Below are 15279 nucleotides of genomic sequence, written 5' to 3'. Positions count from 1 at the left end.
TTTTTAAGGAACCAACAGTGTAAGAGGGTTCCCTTTTCTCCACACCCTCTCCAGCATTTATTATTTGTAGACTTTTGGATCGCAGCCATTCTGACTGGCATGAAATGGTACCTCATAGTGGTTTTGATTTGCATTTCTCTGATAATGAGTGATGTTGAGCATCTTTTCATGTGTTTGTTAGCCATCTGTATGTCTTCTTTGGAGAAATGTCTATTTAGTTCTTTGGCCCATTTTTTGATTGGGTCATTTATTTTTCTGGAGTTGAGCTGTAGGAGTTGCTTGTATATTTTTGAGATTAGTTGTTTGTCAGTTGCTTCATTTGCTATTATTTTCTCCCATTCTGAAGGCTGTCTTTTCACCTTGCTAATAGTTTCCTTTGATGTGCAGAAGCTTTTAAGGTTAATCAGGTCCCATTTGTTTATTTTTGCTTTTATTTCCAGTATTCTGGGAGGTGGGTCATAGAGGATCCTGCTGTGATGTATGTATATTGTACGAATCCAACATGTTAGTCGTGTGTGTTATGGTCACCCAGTGGGCCCACTAGTAACCTTGCATGCAGAGAAAAACGATGACAAATCATTTTTGAAGACACTTTAGCATCAGAAAATGAAGAAATAAGAACAGAGAAGTTGCCAGAATGAGGTACAAGAAAATGTCTTATACATGTCTTATAAATGTCTGAAAAGTTTAGGTTGTGTTTCCAAAATCTAAGTAAGGATATGCACACAAATAATTAGAAAAAAATAACTACATATTACTTCAAAATTGTGATTCAGTCTCTTGTAGCTAATGACCTAATGTCATGTATAACCTAAATCCTTAAGATACCAGAATTCACATTACCCCAAGATAAGGTGGGGCATACGTAATATCTTCCCCAAATAATGAATTCCAAATGAGAGGTAGGGGAGAATCATAAAGTATAGCATATTTGAGGTCTGTGGTATATTTTGCTATTGTTTTGAATTATCTCCCACTCTTAGGAGTATATAATTCACTCCCACTCTTACTCTTCAGCTGAGAGCCAAAGAATTGGTGCTTTTGAACTGTGGTGTTGGAGAAGACTCTTGAGAGTCCTGTGGACTGCAAGGAGATCCAACCAGTCCATCCTAAAGGAGATCAGTCCTGGGTGTTCATTGGAAGGACTGATGCTAAAGCTGAAACTCCAACACTTTGGCCACCTGATGCAAAGAACTGACATTGGAAAAGACCCTGATGCTGGGAAAGATAGAAGGCAGGAGGAGAAGGGGACAGAGAATGAGATGGTGGGATGGCATCACCGACTCAATGGACATGAGTTTGAGTAAACTCCGGGAGTTGGAAATGGACAGGGAGGCCTGGCATGCTGCAGTCCATGGGGTCACAAAGAGTCGGACACGACCGAGTGACTGAACTGAACTGACTGAACTCTTACCATACCTTGCCACTGGCAGATACTATCCTAGCCCTTGTCAGTCTTAGCCATGTGACTTACTTTTGCCAATGGATGTGATACATACCCTCTGAGAGGAAGCTTTAACTGTGCTTCATGGTGTGGTTGGGCTTGCTTCTGTCCTCTGCCAGAAGAATGGCATATCCCAGATAGTGGCTGCTCCTTCAGCCTGGATGCTAGCATGAAAAGATATGTGGAGTAAAGCAGAGCTAACTTGCAAACCCAAAAACAAGAAACTAAAGCTTTAATTTCTGCTGTAAGTTACTAAGATTTTGAAATTGCTTGTTAAAGCAATACACATTGACTAATACAAATGCACAGATACTTCTACACTCACTGTTGATATTTTAATCATTCAGGACCTTCCATCAAATTACTGTCCCTCTGAATAAATATAAATTAATGAACATAGCTGTCTGTGGGCCTAATATGGTAACAACTTCTGATTTGTAACCCCAGATTTATGTTTCAGACTCCTTTGCCTTGGGTTACCAAGACTATTGAACCATTTATGACTTTACAGTGTCATTGGAGGGTCCTTCCTCAAATGTGGGGCTTTTATGCTCAACTTGGTTTCGGACTTTCAATTTGAATCTGTCTTTATTTATAGACTCTTCTGGCAGAGTAATACCACAACTGACATTTAAGTGTGTTAAACCTCTGCTCCTGCCAGGCGTAAAACCAGAATTCTACCTGGACCTGTGCTTTTTGCTTATTAAAAGTACAGGAGGGTCACTCAACTGTAAAAGAGACCATCTACCTCATCAAAATGTAAGGCAGATTCCAAAAGTGTTATATATCAAACTGAGGATCTCAGTATGCAACAGGCAGTTAGTAAAGGTTTCCAAGCAGAGAATGACACAATCACATTTGATTTTTAAACACGTAACTCTAGAAGCAAAATGGTGCGAAAAAGTGGTGTAGAAAGATAATAGCAGTAGGAAAACAGGTAGTTGTCACAAATTCTGGACTTCAGGCAAGCAGGAGGTTCTAAAGGCATGGTATAAGACCCTAGTAGTAAAGATAAAAAGGCAAACACAAATTTGGAAAATCTGCAATGTAATTGCAACAAATAAATTCAACATGGCAAGGTCATATATTTTGCTTTAGTTAAATATATTGCACATTTGCAATATAACAAAGTGATTTGATTCAAGATATACTATGCCGGTGAGATGGTGTTACTAATCAACCATTTGGTAGTGTGAGGCAAACCCAGTGAGAAAAGAAAGAGAAATTGACTCCAATCATTTAGAAAGAGATTAAATACAGAAGGGAGAGAAAGGATAACTGAAAAGTGACTAAAACTGCTGAGCAACACATGTGATGTGATGGATGCACTGCTCAATGAGATACTGTTGTTTTAAAAATTGGAAATGGCATGTTTCCTTCACTCATAAAGGAATTTACCTAATTTGACTTGCTAACTCATTATAAATGTGTTAATTGCTCAGTCGTGACCGACTCTTTGCAACCCCATGGACTATAGCCTGCCAGGCTCCTTTGTCCTTTGAATTCTCCAGGCAAGAATACTGGAGTGGGTTGCTATTTCCTCTTCCAGGGGATCTTCCTGACCCAGGGATCAAACCCAGGTCTCCTGCGTTGTGGGGAGATTCTTTACCATCTGAGCTACCAGGGTTCATCCCTATGAATTTCAATGTGGCACTCTGACTAAAATGATTATTACCAACATTTTATGACTGTTATTAAACATTAATAAATCAATCCAGTAATTCAGCCAGCAGAATTAGTAGCATTTGGGAAAGAATTGTTTTTATTTCTCCTTAGAGGTTCACAGGGCTGGAAAAGAACCAGTGTTAAAATCTTTTAGGTTAGAGTCAAATACTTTGGGTGCAAACTTTTGTGATATTAACACTAGTGAAGATCAAGATCTTATGGATGAGAAAGTAGTGAGTCAAAATGTAGGGTCGTTTCAGGCTAATAATCACAGTCAGCAAAGTTTAACGTTCTGATGCTCTGCTTAAGGGAGATACTGACTCATTAATTATACAGAGCAATTCTGAATACAGTTTTCACACATTTCTTTATTCTAACCCCTTTCCCCCTAGTGAGGAATGAACATAAAACATAGAGTTAAAAAAACAAAATGTGGAGTTAAAATTCCTTTCTCATAAAAATAAAGGAAGAAGAAAAGGGGAAAAAGGAAAGAAAACTTGTACTTACACAATTACATTTTAAACATAACTAGTCCCAGTGTTAAATAATCTTATTCTGAAGGTGGCCTTTGGTGACTTAATAGTTGAAATTTTCTTTCCTTTTTCTTCAAAATCAAAATGGAAATCTCGTTTAACTTGGTAGGAAACAAGAGAACTCTATTTTACATAAAATAAGGATGATATTCAGAATTATATTCTAGACACTGTTTCCAATTAGCTCTTTGTTGATAATTCTGAAGCATGCCCTGAAGGAAAGAGGTAAAATTTACCACAGAAAGAACTGTCTCAACAGTATGAAATACCTGCTGTTCTTGGGGTTTCTCACAGCAGCAGCCTGGCTTGGGGCAGGACAAAGTCATTTTCTGGTACAGTTGGTCAGAAAAAGTCACTTTTACCAAACTATGGTGGAAGTTACATAAAGTAATATTGCACTACTTAGATACTATGGTCTTTATAGAGATAAAATAATTATAATGTGTATTAAGAAATGAATAAAGAGGGAGGGGACAGCTATGGCTGATTCATGTTGATGTTTGGCAGAAACCAACACAATACTGTAAAGCAATTAGTCTTCAATTAAAAATAAATAAATTTAATTAAAAACAAAACAAAAAGAAATGAATAGATTTTTATAAATACAATGGTCATCATAGAAGATAGACAAATAACCAAATCTTCCTTTTTTAATTTCTCCCTGGTATGTCCAAAAAGTTTTCCTTAAGAGAAAAACAGTTCTCAACTATTGTCTAAAAGAATGATAGAGAAAAATCAAATTCCCAAGTCTTGTAAGGTTTTCTGTACTCTCTCACCTAATGGGTTAGGACCAAGGACTGGTGTTTTCTGTCAGTCGGATCCTTAGGCAGCCTTTCTGGAGAGGCGTGCTGCCAGAAGTCAGGGTGTGCAAACCAGGGAAAATGAACTGCACTCCTGCAGCTACAGCTTGGATTTACAAAATTGGCTCAGTACGACCAAGCAACTGTGTGCAGTGTAGGAAATACAACATTAAGAGTGGACGCAAATTCCAGCTCCTAACAGAGCCAATAATGTCAGGGCCAGAAGATGAAAAGGTGCAAAAATTGGCTTGGGTGTTAAAGAGGGTAGGTCTCATGTTATGTGCTCTTACCACAAAACACACACACACACACACACACACAACACAACAAATCACATTAGCATGAGGAAACTTTTGGTGATGATGAATTTGCTTATTACCTTGACTGTGGTGATAGTATATAAGTGTATACATAAGTCCAAATTCACTAAACTGTATACGTGCATTTTTTGTATATCAGTTATGCTGCCATAAAACTAAAAAGTGGCTTTAATCCAATTCTGGACTGCAACTCACCATGCTCCTCTGTCCATGGAATTCTCCAGGCTAGAATACTGAAGTGGGTAGTCATTCTGTTCCTCAGGGGATCTTCCTGACCCTGGGATAAAAACCATGTCTCCTGCATTGCAGGCAGATTCTTTATCATCTGAACCACCAGGGAAGCCCATAAGAAAGAGAACAGGAATGCAGTGCTCACCTCCAGTTGACACACTCCTTGTTTGCAAATACAGAAGCCATACTCTGCTACTAAGTAGAGTTACCCTTTCCTGTGCAGACTTTGGGAAGAGGAATGAAAACCTCTCTCCATGATAGTGCACTCCCCAATCCCAAATCCATATGATACAATATGCTAATAATTCTGTTATGGATAGAAAAGCAACACATAAGAACAAAAGTTTCAGAATAAAAGAAATAAAACAAAATCTTTCCTTTGTTCCCACACTCAGCCCTTCCTTGAGCTGTTGTTATCACTCAGTCATGTCTGACTATTTGCAGCCCCATGGACTGTAGCCAACCAGGCTCCTCTGTGCATGGGATTTTCCAGGCAAGAACACTGGAGTGAATTGCCGTTTCCTTCTCCAGGGGATCTGCCCAACCCAGGGATTGAACCCACATCTCCTGCATTGGTGGGCAGATTTTTTACTGCTCAGCCACCAGAGAAGCCCTTGGCATCAGTAGGACTTAGCCGATTTCTAAACAGAGCCATAAGCAAAGCACTGGCCTCAGTATCACAAGTCTGCCTATACTTACACTTGGTTTCTAAGAATTAGCCAGCTAATCACAAGGAAAGATGAGGAACAATAATAATAACTTGACTTAATAAAGTTTGAAGAAACCATGTGAAAGAAAAAAGTGAAGGAAAAAATATCTGTGCCATCTCTGATATAGAACACAACACAAAGTGGATTCTGAAAACAGCTGCTATTCTTTTGCAAAAAAAGAAGAAAGCAGAGTAGCTGGGCAACAAAAACTGAACTGATTAACCCATGTTAAAGAACAACTTAAGTCATCATTGAAAATAAGTAGTGAAAATTAATGGTTTAGACAATTGGCTCATAAACTAGGAAATAAAATTGAGAAACATATAGAATGTGGAGAAGATTATTAATTTTATGAAATAGATATAATGACAGATAATAATGAAAGATTATCACCATTTTTAAAATGTCTAATGAAATTATATCTGGGCAATGATAGATAGCAACAGTTAACATCACAAATTGAGATATCCAGAAATTGTATACCTCATGAAGGAAGTATACAATAGCAGCTAGGGAGAATTCTTGCAGAAAACTCAAACTAAAACATGACTGAGCCTCACACTCTAATTTCCAGTATGCAGGGTACAGAGGGAACTTATAAAGATGCAGTAAAAAATAAAATCTGAGCGTGGGAAATCCTACAAAAGAAGTGGTGCAGGGTTTTCAACAAATAAACTGGAGAGAGAAGAGACAAGATTAGGAAAGACTTGAGAGACATAACAACCAAATCTAAATCTAAACTGAATCTAAAGTAGATATAAAGTCAGTGTTAAAATATATGAATGGTTAGCATCAGAATACTTAAAGCAAATCAGTAATGCATAAATGTCATGCACATAAAGAACAGACTTGTGGGCACAGTGGGGGAAGGAGAGAGTGGGACAAATTGAGAGAATAGCATTGAAACATACTTTTTACCCTGGGTGACATAGCCAGTGAGAATTTGCTGTATGATGCAGGGAGATCAGATCAGGTGCTCTGTGACAACCTAGAGGTGCAGGATGGGCTGCAGAGGTGCAAGAGAGGCTCAAGATGGAGGGGACGTTACGTATACCTATGCCTGATTCGTGTTGCTATATGGCAGAAACCAACACAATATTGTAAAGCAAGTATCCTCCAATTAAAAATAAACAACTTTTTAAAAGTGTTATTCATGTCATGTAATACCAAATTGGCATTCATGTAATTTGGAGTGAAGGAATAGTGGAGTAGGGAGGAGGGGAAGTTTGTTTGTTTGTTTGTTTGTTTCCCTCTCTCTTCTGTAAGTCTGAGTTCTATTTACCTAACTCTTTTGACCTATTTCTGTTTCCCAGATCACATAAAAGTTGAAGCCACAGAGGCCCAGATTTAATTGGGGTGGAGGAGGGGGGTCAAGGAGGATGAGCTGGATGAATTTTTATAGCAATGAGCTAAGCACAAAATCACTGCTTTTAAGTTGACAAACAAATGAGTTTCATGGAGTAGTGAGATACTAATTTAAAGTATGAGTTCCGTCCTTGGACAGACAGTACCAGATTAGCTAACTCAGATCCACGTTCCATTCGTACTGGGAGGAAAATATGGGGAGAGGAATCTAAAATTAATGTAGCTTTAGCATAATGTTTCAAGAATTACCTTTCACGTGATTATACATTTATTCTGGATTAGTTAATTACAGATGAAGAGGAAAACTTCTTTCCTAAGTGCATTTCTTATACTTAAGCAGTTCCATGAGAGGCAGTGAAAATTGTCACAATACCAAAGGCCTGGAAATACCTGCTCGTAAATAGTGTGGTCTTTGTGAATGGAAAGTCACTCAATTCAATTCTGCAACATAGAAATATAGGACCAAAGGGAAAGTGGGAATTCAGATGCTCTGAATATCCTGTGCTGAAAAGAAAGAATTTTGTGAAAGACCTCATGGTGGGGATGCCACCAAGTCGAAATTTATAAATAACAGAAGAATCTATTGATGGCTCAAGTGGAGCTCTTTGCGAAAGGAGGAATTATGCATAGGTGGATTGTAGCCCCTGCCATGTGCTATATGCATAATGCCAAGATTAACCTTCTGTTGGCAGAGTCCTCCCAAGTGAGTTTCTTTAATTTCTTTGAATGTTAACTCATAAGTGCAATGTAATTTAACTCATGATCTTCTTATTCCAGAAGTGCTGGGTGGATGAGTATGTCTAATTCTGAGGTTTAACATTTAGAAGCAGATTAGATTACAGATATAATCCTATTCTTCCAGGAAGACTGTCAAGATGATATTCTGATTGCTATCTGTACCTTTCTCCTTGCATTTTTTCTCAATTGGCTTACAAATATGGCAGGGAATGTACAACTATCTCTTCAAATACTAACCTATGTGAAGACAAAGATTTCCTCATTTAGGTACACTTAAGCAATGGCAACCCACTCCAGTACTCTTGCCTGGAAAATCCCATGGACGGAGGGGCCTGGAGTGCTGCAGTCCATGGGGTCGCTAGGAGTCAGACACGACTGAGCAACTTCACTTTGACTTTTCACTTTCATGCATTGGAGAAGGAAATGGCAACCCACTCCAGTGTTCTTGCCTGGCGAATCCCAGGGACGGGGGAGCCTGGTGGGCTGCCGTCTTTGAGGTTGCACAGATTCGGACACGACTGAAGCGACTTAGCAGCAGCAGCAGTTACATAATTGACTAGGCCAAAATACACTGTTCCTAACAGGACCATTAACAGCCTTGTTCAGAAATCATTCAACAAATGTATTTTTCAGAGGGAATGCTGTGCTAGAAGATAACTAGTAAAACCAATAAAAGAAATCAAAGATAAACAATAAGGAGAATTAGAGGATGTTCAGTTTGTAAAAAAGCAGTACCCATTACACAAATATTTATTGATAACTTGCCATGCCAGGCAAACAGGAATCACTGTTAAACAGACATATGGGTATTTGCTCCCATAGAGTTAAAATTCTAGCTAAAACAGAAGTATATATGTGTGTATATATATATATATATTTAAAAAAAAACACCAAGAAAGGAAAATGCTGTATTCTTGTATATCTCTGAATTGAGAAACAAACTGTAATCAAACTAGCTGGAATAAACAGTAATATGTTAAAGGAACAGAGGGAGGAATTGCTCTTCGTCTTACTGAGAATACATGATATTTCAGTTCTGAAACTTTCTGCAGAGCAATTCCGTCTTCTTTTTCCTCCTTCTTTCTCCAGATTATCCCTATTTCAATATGGGTATGGTAGACAATGAGCGTCCCAGCCTCGGTTCTTAACACCAGCACCCAACAGAGACTAACTATTAACTTGGAACCATAATTCATAGTTGACCCACAAGAAAATCAGCTTGAACCAATGTTAGGGTTCACTACACAATCAGTCAGCAGTGGCTGGGGGTGGGGAGGGAGGAGAAGCCCATGATATTAACATGACGGTTAGCTCCCCTTGGCCGACTTTGCTGCTTGCCTTTTCATATGATTTTTGTCTGGAGCAACAATGATTTTGTAGGGGGCCACAATGTTCCCAGATAAATACAGCATTCCTTAACCTCTCTTATGGATAAAAATACCCTTTGACAAAGTTCTGGCACACTGAAATATAACTAGAGTTTTCCAGTGAAGTTTGGAAAACAGCTTTTAAAGGGAAAGACTTAGAAGGCCTTGTAATATTCCTTTGCTCAGAATTCAGATACAAGGCTGGTGGTATCTCGCCACCTCACAATCAGGGAGTGCTAAGGCCAATGACAAAAGATTATGCCAAACTCAGCTGAGTGAAAACGTGAACGAGAACAAGTCCTTCATGTCCTAGAAAAGCCACCATAAGGGTCCTGGAGTTCTCATCTTCAGAACATGGTAATGTGACAAAAATAAACTTTCTGTTTACTTAGGCCACTGTGAGCTGAGTCTTCAGCTACACGCAGCCAAATGACTTCCCTGGTGCCCCTTTGTGATCAGTCTGTGATGCCTACCTATTTCAGGGAAGTAGATTTAAGCAATCCAAGAAAACTTGCTCTCAACAACTAGTGGGAGGAGCAACAGTAATCCAAATACAAAAAGAAAAAAAGAAGAATGTCAAATATATAGATAAAATCAGTGAAAAATTAAAAGAGAGCAGGAGAGGCATTGTGCAGAAGCACAGTATTTTTTAAAATTGAAATATAGTTGATTCACAATATTGTGGCAGCTTCAAGTGTATGGCAAAGTGATTCAGTTATATATATTCTTTTCAGATTATTTTCCATTATAGGTTATTACAAGACATCGACTACAGCATCCTGTGCTATACAGTAAATCTCTGTTGCTTGTCTATTTTACCAGTAGTATTTTGTACCTGTTAATCTCACACTCCTAATTTATTCCTCCTCTTCTCCTTTTCCCCTTTAGGAACCATAAGTTTGTTTTCTGTGTGTGTAAGTCTGTTGCTGTTTATATATAGATTCATTTGTATTACTTTCTAGATCCCACATATAAATGATACCATGTTTTTCTTTCTGCCTGATTTTTGATGACAATATCCATTCTGATCAATGTGAGGTGATGCCTCATTGTTGTTTTGATTTGTATTTCTCTGTTAATTAGCAATGTGGAGCATCTTTTCATCTGCCTCTGGGCCATCTGTATGTCTTCTATGAAGAAGTGTCTGTCTAGGTCCTCTGCTCGTTTTTTATGACTGGGTTGTTTTCTTTTCTTTGATATTGAGTTGTATGAACTGTTTTTATATTTTCCTTGTTAATTTACTTTGTCAGTTGCCTATTTTGCAAATTTTTTCTCCTATTCCATAGGTTGCCTTTTCATTTTGTTGATGGTTTCCTCTGCTGTGTGAAGCTCTTAAGTTTGATTAGGTCCCATTTGTTTATGTCTGCTTTTATTTCCTTTGCCTTTGGAGAATGATCTAAGAAAATATTGCCATGATTTATGTCCGAGAATGTTTTGCCACGTTCTCTTCTAAGAGTTTTATGTTATCATGTCTTATATTTAGGTCTTTGAACTATTTTGAGTCTATTTTTGTATGTTTTATGAGAGACTGTTCTAATTTAATGAATTTACATGTAGTTGTCCAGCTAGTAAAGTATTCTTTATATGCAATGGAAGTTAAGATCAATATACATAATTGTGGAATAAGGATATTCCTGCAATGCCTCAGTCAAGATAATATAAACATCAAAAGGAATTTTAAGTTAAGTCTAACTAATAAAAGTATGCAATAATGAGAAACAGCAATACTTATATAAAGATAAATGTAAATAAAATACAAATAATTTTTTAAAATCACACTGAACTGGGGGAAAATGTAAGATGTGGATCCAGAGCATAGAGAATCCAGGAAATTTAAAATAATGACACACATTTATTAATAAACTTTGTAGAAAGTCATCATATGAATGTTAGTATTATTAGCAAACAATTAGAAAGTAATGCAAAACACTATATCAACTAAAAAAGTCTATTATTAATTATTTAGGTTTGAAAAATTATGAAGGCCAAACATTAAAAAACACCCATGCACCAAACAATATATACCCCAAAGGATGAGGCAAATATTTTCAGAAATATAGTATTTGTCCCCCAAAAAAGAAAGTTTTATTCTTATAATCAGTCTGTGACAAATACACTATGCAAAAATCAGTGGAAGCACTAGAGGAGAATAATGTTAGATTCGAATGACTTTGGTGTGATATAGGTCTCATTTTGAATCCTAGATCCAAGTTGAATGCTGTACATTTCGGAAGCCTCAAAATTTTCTATTTTGAAGAATTATGAGGAGAAGGAGAAAGGAAAGTGAGAGGAAGAGGACTAGGAAGAGAAGTGAAAGAGGAGATCCAGAGGAAGAAAAGGAGGAAAAGTAAGAGAAGGCAGAATTTAACCCAGATTCTGCTATAACAATTTTATGCATTACTTTATTATAGCTTCATATTTGCTATCCCCATTTAACAGAAGAATGAGCATACTCTCAGAGATAAATAATTTTCCCAATATCATACAAAGGATTTTTGTTTGTTTGCTTTGTATTTAATGTTATATTTTCTCTTATATTTGAAATTTCTTCTTTAGGACTACTCATTGAAAAAAATCTATAGAATTTATTTTACACTTTGGGGAAAACAAGATTTTTAGCTGTGAGTGTGATAAGCTTTATGATTAATGAGTCAGAAGAGTTTGTTATCATTTGTTTAATATATTGATATTAACAATCAGTATGCATTTTAATAGTCATACACTTGACTCTGAATATTCTGAGATAAACTATTTCTTTAATGATTAACTTTTGTTTTCCTATTTCAGAAGCATGAAATACGGAAAGGGAAATAGCTTGAAATAATTAAAAAGTTGTTCAATGTACACACAAACTGTATGATTCAAGCTAAAGTATATTTGAGGTAGAGATCTTTTCACTTTCACAAAAGTAAGCATAAGCGTTTGAAATCTTTTAAAGCATTATTCTCTTCAAACATTTTGAAACAAAAAATTTGCCTTTTGATAGGAACTACGTGTTTCATTATAAAGATGGAACATGGTGTTCTGGCTTACATATTCTCTGCAGAAGGAGGTCCTTTTTTGTACTGAATTTTTAGCATATAGTAAAGATCCAGATTGTAAAAAATTAATTTCAGGCATGACAGACTGGGAGTATATATTGAACAGATCTGGGAACAGAAATGATGCAAATGCTTTTCTTCCAGCTTCTGAAAATTATGTAATGGACCAGAATTTTAGATTGAGTGAAACATGGACTCTTAATCAGAGGAGGGTACCAAATTGACTTTTGAAGAGCAAAAGTATAAGGCAGTTTCCCACAAATGGTATATCCATTGACAACTGACTCTGGAGTTATCATTGTAGCTAAACATCAGGATACTCACATATATTTTAATTATTAGTGAGACTATAGAACTATGATAGAAAACATTTCTCCTGAATGAGCCAGAGTAGTAAAGGAAATTGACTCATGAAAGGAAGACGAGTGATGCATTAAGAGTTAGAAATAAAAATCAATAGAACTGTTTTAACTCCTCACTATGTTACTATTAGGTTTTAAAGTTTTACATACTTTGTTGGTTTACGATGATGGTGACATTTACATTGCCTATACATTGATTTGTATATTATTTATTGTTTATACCTCAAAAAAAGAATACTGATAAGCTGATAGGCTTATCAGAACACTGATAATACTGATAGGCTGATAAAAATAATTGAAAGATTGGTGCCTTCCTATCATTAAACCATTTAAAATATTATAGTTGCATAGAGTACAACTAAATAATACTAGATGCCTGTTAGGAAATTTTTACCATAATTTTTTTAATGATGTAACTTATCAAAAACTAACAAAATATTGGGAATTTGAATACATGAAGAAATGAGTTTATTTATATCTATATACATGTAACTAGAATTAGGAGGATAAAGCATAAGTACTATTAAATGAGCAGATAGATGGACCTTTAGAAAGGTTTTGTTAGACCCATCAGTTTACAAGTTGCCTACAAATTCAATTCAGTGCAACTAGACAAATGTTTATCAAAAGCATAGTGTGTGCTACATTTCCCTTCCAACCGTTTCCAGGAAGAGAGGACATAAAGCACTCCCCCCCCCCCGTCCCCACTCCACCCCCACACACAAAAAGACATGGCAAGTCACATTATTCTGAAAGTACAAACAAAATGCTGTGCAAATTACAAGAATCTAAAAAGACAGAAGTTTTAGGAAAACTTTGTGGCAGGGTTGGCATTTGAGATGGTATTGTTAAAAAGAGTAAGAATTCAACATGGAGAGCTATGGAATGGGGAGGGTATAATTTAAGGATGAAAACCAGTACAAGTCTACTCATAAAATAGACTATAGTACAGCTCAGTAAATTCATTAACTCACTTTTACTTAATAAGTAGGAGACAAATGATCTATAAGAGAGAGGAAGTGATAATGCAGTTATCCACACAGGGAACCCTAAATAGCCAGCGCTCATGAATGAGAAGTTTGTGTGAAATGGATTTTCATTTCTTACCTCTATCTCTGTTCTATCATCTCTTTTTCTATATATCCATTCCTATTTTTCAAGTATTATATATGTATTAAGTAGCACTTACCTAACTTTGTCTATAACATTGTAGTTATAAATAGTTACAAATATGTGTGTGTATGTTTTACAGAAGCCTGCTGTTCTCAAAATACCACCCCCCAGATGTCATGTTCAAAGCATTTATAATCCTTCAAAGCTCACTCTGTGAAATACTTTCATAGAAATTTTCCAAAAGGACCCTGCGTACAACTCATGGCTTTAAGATAATGTATAAGTGAAATTCCCACATCACAAAGATTCTCAATTTAAATACAAATTCTCATCTTTCTATCTGAAAGACATCTCCTCAAAGAATAAGATTTATATTATGGACCAGTCATATCAAAAGAAGAAAAATAAATGAGCATAAATGTAAGATATTAGTGAAAAGAGAGAGAGATTAACAGAAAGCGTTAGGGGGTGTGTGTGTGTGTATAACTGGCCAAGTTGCTTCTATACTCTGCTTATAACCAAAACATTTTTTGTATTTTTAAACACAAAATGTATTTCTTAAATTTGAAATTATGGATAATGTTTTAAGTTCCTTTTCTTTCTTCATCTTCAATATAACTTTCTAAATAAATAATGTGTCTTCCTCACTAATTGTATTTTAATTTCTCTAGTATATTTTAAGACTGAGTGACTGAACTGAACTGAAGCTTAAATCTTTATTTCAATGTAAACACAAATTTAAAAAGCCCTCTTTTTGTTCTTAAAATTTTCTACACTCTCAGATGGAATAGTAAGTTGGCATATATTAATACTATTTTGTGGTCATTGAAGTTTATATCTGTTCTTGAATGACTTTCTCCTTCTCCCCTTAGGATATAGTATTCTCATAATATTTCATTGTCTGCTACTACTCCTTTATCTTCTCACCTACATCTGCTTCTGCAACTGCTTCCTCCAAGAAGTCACCCACAATAAAACAAAATAATAATAATAAATAACAGTTATAACTCTCTCACTGTTTTTGTATGACAGATCCTGAGCTAAATGCTTTGCACCTCTTATCTCTTATAATACTTTCAGAAATCTGAGGGAGGCTCTATGTGGTTCAAATAACATTCAGATGTGTTAGAGTCCAATGAAGTGCAAGTCCTTTGCGTGTGTTTTATCTCATCCTTTTACTTGTGCATATGTGCAAATAGGTGTTTACAGATATATTCTAATACATGGATAGATGTGTGTATGTTTGCAAATATCTAGGTATGTCTATAAATAAAACATATGTACATACTTCTACTGAATTTTGTTGAAGATTGAAACTAGCTTATATATATGTTTATATACATATATATGTTTATATATGTATATATGTATCTGCCTGAAGATTGGATCACAGAGGGGGGTAAGGGAAATGATAATGTCTTATTTATAGTCTTTGCAGTCTTCATGGTGTCTTTGCCTTTCCTTCATTAACACAGTACCTGGAGCATAGTAGTTACTCAATAAATTATTATTAATTGAATAAATAAAACAGCACTAAATTTGTCTGGAGAACTGTACTGAATACAGTTACAAATGCCTTACAGTCTTATA

General features: G+C 36.0%; 1 protein-coding gene across 2 annotated transcripts in view; it reads left to right on the top strand.

Annotated features, from left to right (window-relative positions):
- LOC147369947 (uncharacterized) overlaps positions 1 to 14963 on the top strand; it is a 779924-nt gene extending 764961 nt beyond the window's left edge. Inside the window, exons 4-5 of one of the 2 annotated variants that reach the window (XR_015168168.1) lie at positions 11378 to 11520; positions 13829 to 14963. The gene's annotated coding sequence lies outside the window, so the exon portion shown is untranslated. The remainder of the gene's footprint in view (positions 1 to 11377; positions 11521 to 13828) is intronic. The other variant, XR_015168155.1, reaches the window with a different exon arrangement.
- The last annotated feature ends 316 nt before the right edge of the window (positions 14964 to 15279 follow it).

This window comes from Bos grunniens, chromosome 7, assembly GCF_055505025.1.
Source record: "Bos grunniens cultivar Pamir isolate PY7600 chromosome 7, Bosgru_T2T1.0, whole genome shotgun sequence".
Lineage (NCBI taxonomy): Eukaryota > Metazoa > Chordata > Mammalia > Artiodactyla > Bovidae > Bos > Bos grunniens.
This window is presented reverse-complemented; position numbering and strand designations above follow the sequence as displayed.